Source organism: Rattus rattus, chromosome 3 (genome assembly GCF_011064425.1).
Source record: "Rattus rattus isolate New Zealand chromosome 3, Rrattus_CSIRO_v1, whole genome shotgun sequence".
Lineage (NCBI taxonomy): Eukaryota > Metazoa > Chordata > Mammalia > Rodentia > Muridae > Rattus > Rattus rattus.
In genome coordinates, this window is record NC_046156.1 from 116,016,534 (window position 1) to 116,029,913 (window position 13,380).

A 13,380-nucleotide genomic window follows, 5' to 3' on the forward strand; every position below is an offset into this window, starting at 1 on the left:
TCTTAAAGTCCTCCATCATTATCAAAAAATGTGATTTTAAATCTAAATCTTGCTTTTCTGGTGTGTTTGGATATCCAGTATTTTCTTTGGTGGGAGAACTGGGCTCTGCTGATGCCAAGTAGTCTTGGTTTCTGTTGCTTAGGTTCCTGTGCTTGCCTCTAGCCATTGGATTGTCTCTGGTATTTGCTTGTCTTGCTGTTTCTGAGAATTACTTGACCCTGTTGTAGGCCTCTGGGTCAGCACTCTTGTAGAACTGTTTTCCTGTTTTCTTTCCTCAGAACAGGTGTTCTGATTTCAGGTGCGTCGGCACTCCTGGAGACTGTCTTCCATCTCTAGGCATGGGCAGGAATCAAAGGATCCTTACCCTGATTGCTCATATGCACTTGCACCCAGTGGGCACAGTTGGCACTGTTCAATTCCCTCTTGGGTCTGGACTGTGGGCAGAGAGGGTATTCTCCTCTGACTTCTCACGAATTTCCACACTTCTGAGAGTCCAGCTCTCTCCTCTACAGGATTTTGGGTGCAGGGAGCTGTTTGGCCTGTTCAGTTCAGTCCTGGGCACAGACCAGAACTGTGGGTATTGGTGCCTGTCTGTTCCTATATTCCTGTGCCCAGAGTCCCTGTGCAGTTTCCCCTTGGACCAGGGATGTGGGCAGAGGTGTGCAGAGTTGGCAGTCTGTCCTGCGGTCTCAGGATGTCTCACTATAAGTGTTTCTTATTCATGTCAGATGAACAGTCACAGCCACAAACATCCAGACAGCTTGTGGCTACCACCATCATGCCTTCTCTACTTTTATGAGCCATGACCTCTGAAATGATAGTCCAAATAAATCTTTCCTCCTTTGAATTGTTTTTGTCAGAGATTGTCACAATGGTGGAGAAACTAATACAAAGAATTAGTACCAAGAGTGGGGTTATTGTTGTGGTAAACCTGGCCAGGAAGGTCTTTAGTCTTTGGAACTGGCTCATGGTAGGACTATGGAAGAGTTTAGAAAAGCATGAAGATGCTGAAAGTTGAGTCTAATGTTCTATTCTCATGGCAATTTGGAAGGTCAGATATAGGCAGAAATGTGGAGTTAAGACTGTGCTCATGAGGTTTCAGGTGGGAGCAGACTCTATAAGGAGTTTGACTAGAGACTAACCATGTTACATTCCAGTCAACAACCTATGTTTTATCTATGTCCTGAAATGCTGAGGGAACATTCAGAAATAGTGGACTAAATTATTTCACAGAGGAAATTTCTAGACAGCAGAACAGTTAGGCATTGCCACAGTTATTGGTGGCTGGATTTTGTCAGTTTCATGATGATAGAAGAGAAGAAAAAAAAACAGAGTGGAAAGAAGTAGATATAATTTTGCGGAGAAAGGAATATGAGCATACTAAACATGCTACAGACAGACATTGCCGATAAAGGAAAATGCTTGTAATCGTTAGAATAGGAAATTAGGGAAAATTGAGGATGCTGTACTGGGGCAGCAAAAATGGGGAACACCCCACCCATGAATGGTTTTAGGGTATAAAAAATTCAGTCACCTAAAAAGACACTGTCTGAAAGAATGTGCACATCACTCCATCAGGGCTCTAAGTTCTTAGGGAGACCCCGCTACATTTTAATTACTTTCCACATAGTATTTTGCAGACCTGCAGAATACAAAGGTCATGAGGTTAGGGGACCTGGTACCAAGATTTCAGCAGAAGTCTGTGACAGTGAGCAGTGTAAGGTCAAGTCTCCACAGAGAGGTCTTATGAGACAATGCAAAAAGCTTTAAAGATGCAATTGAGACCACAGGATGTTGGATACATGGAGCATTTGCTGAGGAAAGATGCTGAAGCCAAGTGGAAATGACCCCAGAAAGAGGACACATGGGCCAGAAATAGCAGGGAAGTAGAGGTGGGGCTGCCCAACCTCACATCATGCCACCAAGTGTCCCAAATGCCAAACACAAAGCTGTAAGTTTTTGTAGCTATAGTCCTACTGGGTTTCATCTTTCTTTGACTCCATTTTCCTCTGGTGTCCCTATTCCTTACTTTTTGGGTGAGGGTATTTGCCCTGTTATTAAATACTGGTAGTATGTAATACGTAACCTCGATCATAACCTGTGATCATATAGAGCTAGAAACTAAGAATTTGTCTTGAGTCTAAGAAAAGACTTTGAACTAAGAGTTAAAAATCTAGGGACTTTTGAAGTTAAACAGAATGTATTTTGTCTTATGAGTTAGCTCTGAGCCTATGATGTTCAGGGCCGGGATGTTTTCTGGCTTGGATTTGAAATGTCTTCCACAGACTCATGTTTCAAACTTTTGTTTCTCTTGTATGTAGAGACCTTAGGAGCGAGGGCCTTACTAATGGAAGTGGGTGTCTAGGGATGAGACACTTCGAGATTATAGTTAGCCTTGGTTCTGGCCCTGAGCTCTCTCCTTCCTGTCTATAGAATGCAATAGGAGCAGTCTCCAAGGGCTGGCTGATTTTTTTCCCTACTGTTATAGGTAAGAACTTTTGATACCAGAGGCTGGAATAATTTTTTCCTCCCATGAGTTGCTTCTGTCAGGAAATTTTTCAAAGCAGCAAGAAAACTAGCTGATACACCATCAGAAAGCAACTTAATCATGGGTGGTTTGAAACCTGGCATATCATGAGTCTATCTATGCTCAGTTAACTTGAGATTCATGTTCTATTAGTTCTATTAACCATATTTAAAACCCTTGCTACCTAAGAATATCTGTCCATTCCTCCTCATTCTCAGGAATAGATGTGGATTCACTGTCATTTGAGAATAGCCTGGGAAAGGTACTTAATCCACTCAGTTTCTGTTCTGGCTTTGACTTGGACTGGTCTTAACCTCCCTTGTTTGAGGTGCAAAAAGGCAGTACTATATGAGGAGGAAGGGCTGATGGAGGCAGGAGTCATTTTGGGGCCTCTAGATTCCCAGGGTAGACCTGAGGAGGGCACTGTGGGACCTGAGTGGAATTAGTGATTGGCCTGTAAAGCTGATTTTTAGAGAAAATTTGTCAGTCTTCAGATCATACTCTGTGGATCTCCATATGTGCTTAACAGTTCTTAAAAGCAGGCCTGAACAAGAAGAAATACAGCTGTCTCCTTCTGGCCTTCACTCTTTCCTGTCACGTGGTCATGACTTCCAGTCTCGGCATTCTTGAACCTGAAGGTTGTTCCTTCATTTTTATTCTTGAATTCTAGTTATTTTCCTTCTTTTATCATTATGACCATGCTTATATGGTATAACTATGTTTTTAAATGTTTCATATAGCTTGCGTTTTTGTATTGAAGACTGTTAGTTTACACATCCTGTTGGAGACAGACCATACCTGATATGAGTACAAAGATTTTACATTTTTAAATATTTGTCCTGAGTGAGACTATATCAACTATCTATTGGTGTGAAGAAGATGAACCCCAAAGTATAGTAGGTCCTAACTCCAGTATGGCATCTCTACCAGCATTCTGTGCCTTGGCCGGCTGGTTCATTCACCTAACTCATTTGAAAATCATCTGTAGGTTTCCAAGAGCCCTAGATCAGCAATGGCCTCTTTTAATCAGACTGAGGCCTCCTCTTTCCATGTGGTTCCTCTTGGCAACTGTTACACCTTTGACACATATAGCTGTAGGGTTCTGGTAGAGCGAAGATGGGAACCACATGAGAGTTTAGTCTGCATGCCCTGGTTTGCACAATGTCTCTTTGGCTGTGTCTTATGGGTCACAAAGTCAGTCTGATGTAATAGAGTGGAGAAATAGAGCCTCATTAGAAGGTGCTTCCATGGCACAGAGTAAAGAGACCGGATAGCAGAAGGCATGAAATGGACAGTCCCAGTATGTAAACTACAGGTGACCCAGTTACACTGAACTTTAAAAAACTCAGCTGCACTTTCTAGTTCAGGTGAATTCCAAATATTACATAGGATACACGCAGGCTAAACAAACAAACCAAAGCCTTCATTGTTTATCTGACTCCAAGTTTACCTACGTTGATTGCGCCTGGAAGTGCTAATTAATGGACATCGTAAAGTTTGCTTACAACCAACATTGGCTTTCAACCTCTATACAAAACAGCTATAGCTTGGTTCTTTAGGAAGTCTCAATCAGTAAGCATTGCTCAATATAAGAGAAAATTATCCTGTGAGCTTCAGGAGCCCTTTCAAAATACTAACAGATCATCTCAGTTCTCTTCCCAGTCTACTGTTCAGCCCATTAGATGTGACTTCCCACACAGCTGCTGGGAAGGGGTTTCCCAAAGATTGCTCAGGTTACACCCAAGCAGAGTCCTCTCTCACACACCAGACTGTGAGGAACCAGTACCGATCTCATCCCAGTGGAAAACAGTAGCGCCCAAAAGAAGCAAGACATCAAAACCCAGTCGGCAGGAGCTTTGTTTAAAGGCAACTCAGCCACTTCAGGGAGCACACAATAGACCTCACAGCATTTCTGAGAGAACTTTGAACAGTACTATCTAATGTGTTGATTCTCTTCTCTCTTTTCCGTAGTCCCGACTTTCACTTCAATACTGCGTAATAACTGTCTTCCATCTCCATTGCTTCCTTCTTTAGTCTGGAGTCCTCAGAGCTTATCAGAGTGCCATGATTTGAATGTAAAATGTCTCCAGTGGCTCATGTGTTTGAACATTTGGTTCCCAGATGATGGTTCTGGGGGGAAGTTGTGGAACCTTTAGAGGTAGTGCCTTGCTAAATTAAGTGGGTCACTGAGGGAGGATTTTGAGAGTTATAACAAGGCACCATTTCCTGTCCCATCTCTGTCCCATGGTGTGCAGAGATCTGAGCAAGCAGCCTCACCCTCTTGCAGCCACAACCTAGAGACAACCATGTCTCCTCCATCATGATGAAGAATATCCTAAAAATGTGAGCTGAAATAAGCCCTTTCTTTCTTAAGTTGTCTCTGTTGGGTATTTGGTTATAGAGACAAGAAAAAGAAATGATACATCAGGCATACCATTGCCTGGACTAGGGAAGAAAATCAAATCAAAAAAGTGTCTGTCGTGCAAGCATGAATCCTGTGTGAGCTTCAGAACTCGGGGTGAAAGGAAAATACAGCCAGGCATGGTGATCCATGTCTGCAAAGCAGATCCAGGAGATGAAAAAAGGCAGATCTTTAGGGCTCATGGCCCAGCCAGCCTAGAACTAAGCCAACAAAAAATGAGGTGGATAGCTCCAGGAACAACATTTAAGATTGTTTTCTGGCCTATGTACCAGACACCTCAGCAGCTATGCATAGACTTGTCATGAAGTTTCATCTAATGAGATGTAAATGAAAGTGTGTATGATTTTTCTGGAAATATCAGTGAAGGAAGCTACCATGCTTCTTTCCTCCCTGCCTCTTGGATAGATGACATGCTCACAGGATGAGGCAAGAACAGTTTCCTCAAAACATGAGGCAGATGCTGCTGCCAGGATGGGAGAGCAGCAGGATGGAGTGACCTTAATGTCTAACTTTGCAAGTGCTATGTTCTCCTAAAGCCCCATGCCCAGAGTCACATGGGACACCTACCCTGGGATGGTGCCTCATAGGGGATTTTCTACGAAGTGCAATATACTGCCTCATAACAGAAATAACTCAACTGCTAAATCAACTGCTTAATAGGAACTCAAAACTATAGCAACCAGAATGTGTTTGCGAGGCAGCATCGGGTAACTCAGGTAGAAGCTTGCCACTAGCCGTGGCCACTGGGGCAGCCTCCCAATGGCCAAGGAAGATGAAGGTGAGAATATCTGAGAGAAGCCTTGAATGAGTTTGTCATTAGAAACATTTGTTTTCAACAAGAGGCCAACAGTTCACAAGGACAGCTCAAGTCCTCCCTAGTTAGGCTAAAAATAACTACATTCAAGGTTATGGTGAAATTAGATGTAACTTCCAGCCTGTTTCTCTTAGCCCTTCAAGACTGCTGTAATGGAGTTGTAAAACAGGTAAGCAAATTGTCTGATTGGAACCCCTGCTTGCCCTGTACTAGCTGGGAAACCCCATCTGTCCTTCTCTCAATCCCACTACACAGAGAAAACTCCTGACTGACACATCTTCACCCCTTGCCTTTGTGTTTCTTGCAACCCACCTAAGACTGCCTGTGTAGAGGCTCAACATTTGATCATATATGGGCACAGCACCAGCTCTTAGCCAACACGTCATCACCCTTTGTTTAAGATCTATAAAACCCCCTTGCCTTAACCCTGACATGGAACTTCCCTGGCCCCATTCCTTGGGACCAATGACCCCAATAAACCTAATAAACCTTCATTTATCTGCTTTTAGTCTGGTCTGATCTGGCCTATATTTGTATCACCTAGAGATAAAATGCCTATTAGTAACTTCTAGCCTGTTTCTCTTAGTCCTTCAAGATGGCTGTAATGGAGTTGTAGGGGAAGTGAACAAAGCATTTACCATGGAATACCATTTTCTTAAGCATCAGTCTTCAAAAAAATAACTAAATTACTCTACTTTAGACAAACTCATTTTCTGGTTATTTATCTTGTTTTCTTGTCTTTTTTCTTTTCTTTTTTTATTTTGTTTTTGTCTTTGAGTGTTTTTTTCCTTCCAATGGAAAAAGCTCCAAAATAAATATGAAAAAATGAAAACTGAGTACTGATTAGCAATTAAAACAATAGTATTCTTTTTTAACACAACCATTTCCAGAAGCTTCTATCATAATTATCTAATCATTCAAATGGTCCTTCAAATACTTCCATAAGATAGAATGTTTATATAGCTCATCTATTTATTTCTCTTCATTTCTTCTTTTGGTATTTCATTAACACTTTCGGGTAGTACTTGAAATTTCTTGGACAATGGTTTTTCATTTCATTCCTGCATACTATATCTTTCTACCGAGATTTTTACAGATAGTTGGACATTCCCAAGTCAGTAACACTCTTCCTATTACTATGTTTATATTCAGAAAAGATAGACAGATCTGTAATTCACATTTTGGAGAATTTTCAGCCTACGTGACAGCGATTTGGGAGTTTGGAGAAGACGAATGGCATTAACACACTCCACAGCCATCAGAGAGCATGATGGTTAGTCTTTAATGTTTACTTGACACATTTTAAGAGTCACCTGGAAAGAGGAATTGCTTTCATCAGATTGGCCTGTGGGTATGTCTGTTAGGAATTGTCTTGACTGATGATTGGTGGAAGAGGGCCTGGTCCTTGTTGTATAACTGTTTCCTGAGATTGGAACAGTTCATTTGACAGGGAAGATCCTTAAGCAAGACAAATAAACAACTCAAAATAGGTCCAGGAAGTCTCTGAAACCAACCAGATTCATTAGCCCCCTCCTTTCCAGGGTAAACAAGCCAAGTGACTGAGTAACTCTCAAACAAACTAAACTGAAAAGAAGACTCATAGAAGCCAAGTTGCCTGGAAGAAGCAGAAACCAAATGAGCTGCCAGGGAAAGGTGTAGACCAACTGAGTCACTTGGAAAGAACACTTTCCAACCTGTTGAGCTGCCTGCAGGCTGTGCAGTGTGCTCCAAGTTCCCAGCTTTATGAGCTAACACCCGTGCTGGGGTGGGTGGGCTTTGGTGATGCAGATGTCTTTGAGTCCTTTCTGCTCCTGTAAATAACTCCTTACCCATATTCCTATAAGTATACCCCATAAAACTTTAGTGGCATCCACACTTTGTTCTGTCATGGCTCCCTAACTGGGGTGAGTAGAGGTGTGTATTGCATCTCTCTGGAAGGGCTTTGTCACACAACATCGCTGTAGATAGTACCATCCTTGGGCAGGCAGGCCTGGCCTACAAGAGAAAGCTAGCTGAACAGAAGTTTAGCAAGTTCTTCTAAGCTTCATCCCTCCTTGGTCTCTACCTCAGTTCCCGCTTGAGTTCCTGCCCTGCTTTCTCTCAATGATGAACTGTGACCTAAAGTATGAGAGGACATAAGCCCTTCCCTCCCCAACTTGCTCTCAGTCGTGGTGTTTCATCATAGCATAGTGTGATGTCTGGATGGCATGATGTGAATATAAAATGGATAAGGTTGGTTAGATTCTAGTCTGACTGAACAGTGGTCACCCTTACTCAGCACGCTAGGATCAACGCAAACAGATGTCTACTCAACACAACAGATATTGGTTGATTAATTCAAGAAGTCCAATATGAATATGAAGTTAGGTATTAAACTCTTAACTTTTTCTGTTTTTTTTTCTCTTGTGTGTGGCGTATATGCACATGGATATGTCTGGGTTCATAGGCTTGCACACACAGAAACAGAGGCCAGAGGAGGGTGTTGAATGTCTGTCCCTATCTCTCTCCAACTTAAGACAGGGTCTCTCACCAACCCAGAGCTAAGCCATTGACCAGCAAACCCCAGCCATTCTCCTGTTTCTGCTCTCATTCCAGCACTGAGATTAGAGTATACATGACCTACAGTATATATGACATATCAGTATATAATATATATGACCATACCATTTTGCATGCGTTCTGGTGAATTGAACTTGGGTCCTCGTGCTTGCTTAACAAATGCTTTTGCCTGCTGTGCCATCTTCCTAGCCTCTGAATGTAGTTTTTCAGAGCATAGTAAGGTAAAGTGATGAATCAGTCAAACAGGGGTGCTAAGCATGTAAAGTATATTCTTTACTTGCCACACATGCCACCCTAGCTCTACTGCTGTCCAGGACACACAAGCTCTGCTTTTTCCTGGCCATCTCAGCTCACTTACTTAACTCTTGCTCACCAGTAACAGTTTTATCATGAAATCACCAAGGGATTATTCCATCCAACACAGTCTGAGGTGTGTGTGTGTGTGTGTGTGTGTGTGTGTGTGTGTGTGTGTGTGTGTGTGTGTGACAATGGTGAGTACTCCCCCTGGAAAGGCTCTGTTCTTTCTCAGCCTCTGTAGCTCTGTCTCCTCTGGGTTCCCCTCTTATACCTCAACAATCCTTCCAGGGGCTTTGCTGACCCCTGGACCTGTTCTGGAGAGGTGGCTGCTCTGGTCTCTGGAGGCCAGTCGACTCCCCCAGCTCATGTGCCACTCCTGTGTTAAGATTTCCCCAGTCAGACTTTCAATTCACTTCCAAGATGCAATGCCGTCAGACCTCTAATGCTGTAGACCTTTCTGCCTGAGTAGCCTAAGGAAGCCAAACCTGTTCCAAACTCCCTTCTCCCATCCGTATTTAACACTCACGAGTTCCGTTTCCTGTGCACTCACCACACACGGCTCACATTTATCATTGACTACATCTTGGTTCCCGGCCACTTCTTCAGCAGTCAGCTGAACCACAACAAACATCAAAAGAAAAACACAAAGAAACTTTCCAATGGTCCTTCCGCTTTGAATTTCATCCCCTTTCCATTGTACAATCACTTGTGTGATCCTTCAAAACCCTGGGTTTGGCCACATCCCCATCCCATGTGTTGCAATGGCCTTCTTCAGCATCAGCACCCATATCCCGAGAGGGCTGCAGAAAGCCACAGCAACTCTGAGCACCAGGATTCCTGCCTACCTGTCTTCAGTCTTTTTGCCCATGTTCCCGGGGGTCATGGACTGTCGTCTTTCCTTTGCATTTCTCTATATGCTTGTTTTTCTGACTGAAAGATTCTTCCCTGGGCTTCAGTCAAGTAGCAGTCCTCTCATGACTATGTAACTTTTCTTTCTTTTTTAAAATTATTAATATTTTATTTTTTATTTTATTGGATGTTTTTATTTACATTTTAAATGTTATCCCCTTTCCCAGTTTCCCCTCCAGAAACCCACTATCCTATCCCCCCTCCCCTTGCTTCTATGAGAGTGCTCCCTCACCCACCCAGTCCCTCCCACCTCCCTGCCCTGACATTCTCCACACTGGAGCATCGAGCCTTGACTGGATCCAGGGGCTCTCCTCCCATTGATGCCCAACAAGTCATCCTCTGCTACATATGCGGTTGGAGCCACAGGTCTGTCCCTGTGTACTCTTGGGATGGTGGTTTAGTCCTTGGGAGCTTATGTATGTTTTATGTCCTGCTGTCAAAGTTCCTTTGACATTTCACCCATGGACTAATTTACGCCCAAAGTCATAAGCACCCCTTTGCATGTACATGATTCCACTTTTTAAATGTATTTATTTCATGAGGGGTGGGCACACACATGCACAGCCTGCAGATATGGCATAAGAATATGACTTGTTATAGTTGATTCCCACCTTCCATCTCGGTCCTGGGGTTTGAATGTGTTAGACTTGGCAACTCGCACCTTTACTGCTGATCATCTTGTCCACCCTGTGGTTCCATTCTGAGGGAAAGAGTCTTGCTTCAATTGTATGGTGGTTCTGGGCACTCAACCATCCTCTGCCCTTTCGACTTAAAACAAAATCTTGCTAAACTGCCAGGTTTTCAATGTGTAGTCTTCCTACCTTAAACCCATTCCCTCTGAGTCACTTGCTATTACTCAGCTTTTTTTTAGTCATCCACTGGCCTTCGTGGATGTTCTATTTTGGTTCTTTGTCTATTTTTATATTTGACATTTTGGTCCTTGTTGAGAAGTTTGTATATGATGGATATTAACACCTTATCTAGTATGTAATTTGCAAACATTTTTGCCCAGTCTGTGAGTCACGTCTTCACTGTGCTGGTTTTGGGGGTTTGTTTGTTTGTTTGGGTTTTGGTTGTGGTTTTTGGAGGAGGTGGGTTGTCTTTTTGGCTTGGTTTTGTTCTTATTTTTAAGCTTGGAAGAAGCTTTTTAGTTTAATTCAATCCCATTTGTCTGTTTTTGCATTTGTTGCTTGGTGACTGCAGTTTGTTATAATATATTCAGTGTTTCAAAATAACTAAAAAAGTAGATATTTTAGAATTGGCACTATAAAGAAATGGTATTTGAGACAAATATGTTAATGAGCCTGTTTTGATCAACTCCCAATGTATGAGTACATTTAAACTTCTCTTAATACTCCATAAATGTGTACAAGTATCAGTTAATTAAAAATAATATAAAAGAAAAGGCAGCTTTTTAGTAATAAAGTCGTACTTTTCTACAGGCCTAGTAAATATTCCTCTGTATAGAAAATACATGACCGGCCCAGTCACCGGAGCCAGCCCTGCCTGTAGTTTCCTGTACTAAGTGCTTCTGCCCACCAGAGCAACCGATTCTAAGGCCTGGCTCTAACAATGGCCTTCACAAATCTGCGCAAAGTACTCATCAGTGACAGCCTGGACCTTTGCTGCAGGAAGATACTGCAAGATGGAGGGCTGCAGGTGGTGGAGAAGCAGAACTTGAGCAAGGAGGAACTGATAGCAGAACTCCAGGACTGTGAAGGCCTTATCATCCAGTCAACTATTAAAGTTACTGCTGATCTCATCAACGCAGCAGAGAAGCTCCAGGTGTTGGGCAAGGCTGGTACAGGCATGGACAATGTGGATCTGGAGGCTGCCACAAGGAAGGGCGTCCTAGTCATAAACACCCCCAATGGAAATAGCCTCAGTGCTGTGGAACTCACCTGTGGAATGATCATGTGCCTGGCCAGGCAGATCCCCCAGGCGACCGCTTCGATGAAAGATGGCAAATGGGACCGGAAGAAGTTCATGGGGACAGAACTGCATGGGAAGACACTGGGAATTCTTGGCCTAGGCAGAATTGGAAGAGAGGTGGCCACCCGAATGCAGTCCTTTGGAATGAAGACTGTAGGCTATGACCCCATCTTTTCTCCAGAAGTCGCTGCCTCCTTTGGTGTCCAGCAGCTGCCACTAGAGGAGATCTGGCCTTTCTGTGATTTCATCACTGTCCATACCCCGCACCTGCCCTCCACCACAGGCTTGCTCAATGATAGCACCTTTGACCAGTGCAAGAAAGGCATGCAGGTGGTGAACTGTGCTCGGGGAGGCATTGTGGATGAAGGTGCCCTGCTTCGTGCCCTGCAGTCTGGTCAGTGTGCTGGTGCTGCACTGGATGTGTTTACAGAAGAACCACTGCGGGACCGGGCCTTAGTGGACCACGAGAACGTCATCAGCTGTCCCCACCTTGGCGCCAGCACCAAGAAGGCCCAGAGCCGCTGTGGGGAGTCAATCACAGTCCAGTTCGTGGACATGGTGAAGGGGAAATCTCTACCAGTGCCTTCTCTCCATATACCAAGCCTTGAATTGGTCTGGCAGAAGCATTGGGCACGCTGATGCATGCCTGGGCTGGTTCCCCTAAAGGGACCATCCAGGTGGTGACACAAGGAACATCTCCGAAGAATGCTGGGACCTGCCTGAGCCTTGCAGTCATTGTTGGCCTTCTGAGAGAAGCATCAAAATAGGCAGATGTGAACTTGGTGAACGCTAAGCTACTGGTGAAAGAGACTGGCCTCAATGTCACCACCTCCCATAGTCCTGGTGTCCCAGGAGAGCAGGGCAGCAGGGAATGCCTCCTGACTGTGGCCTTGGCAGGTGCCCCCTACCAAGCTGTGGGCTTGGTCCAGGGCACCATACCAATGTTGCAGGTGCTCAGTGGAGCTGTCTTCAGGCCAGAGGTGCCACTATGCAGAGGCCAGCCCCTGCTCCTGTTCCGGGCTCAGCCCTCCAATCCTGTAATGCTGCCCACTATGATCAGCCTACTGGCAGAGGCAGGGGTACAGCTGCTGTCCTACCAGACCTCCAAAGTATTCAACAGTGAGACCTGGCACATCATGAGCCTCTCCTCCCTGCTGCCCAGCCTGGATGCATGGAAGCAGCAAGTTTCTGAAGCTTTCCAGTTCTGCTTCTCACCCAGGGGCTCAGCGGTCCCAGCCCCTCAGGCTCTTCTGAGGAAACCCGCTCACTGTGACCTGAACTAATACCTAGTAAAGAATCTAACTCCAAAAGAAAAAAAAAGAAAGAAAAAAAGAAAATACATGACCACCAAAAAGTTCAGGGTTCCTCTGTGGAGCTTGCCTGAATGTAAAAAAGGAGAACTGGAGAAATATGGAGAGGTCCCAGAAATCTCAGCACTGTCTCTGCAGCAGAAATAGCAGGTGGATTCAGAAAACCCATTACCATCTCTGCTCTGTTCTCCCCAACTTCCAACAGTCAGCAGAGAAGAGCAAGAGAATGGATGGACGGATAGACACCCCCACACACACACACACACGCACACACATGCGCGCTCTCTCTCTCTCTCTCTCTCTCTCTCTCTCTCTCTCTCTCTCTCTCTCTCTCTCTCTCCTGTACATCTTTTTCTGGTGTCTCTCTTTCCCACCACACATGGCAAACAGAAGAAAGAATTCCCATACACTTCCAAGAGCAAGGCCACCATCTAGTCACCTCTTGGGTTGGAAAACACAGTTCTCTTGGATACTTTGAAAGGCTCAAGTGCTAGCAACACAAAGCAACCCTGGCCTTTGCCTTTAGAACAACATTCCTTAAGGATCACCATTACCCATGGGTCCAGTACACACTAAAAGCCCATCATCCTGTGCGTGGGCTAGCTGGAGA

The 13,380-nt window shown here is 44.3% G+C and overlaps 1 pseudogene; it reads left to right on the plus strand.

The window, feature by feature from the left end:
• The first annotated feature begins 11,100 nt into the window (after nt 1-11,100).
• On the plus strand, nt 11,101-12,743 carry LOC116895893 (annotated as a pseudogene).
• The last annotated feature ends 637 nt before the right edge of the window (nt 12,744-13,380 follow it).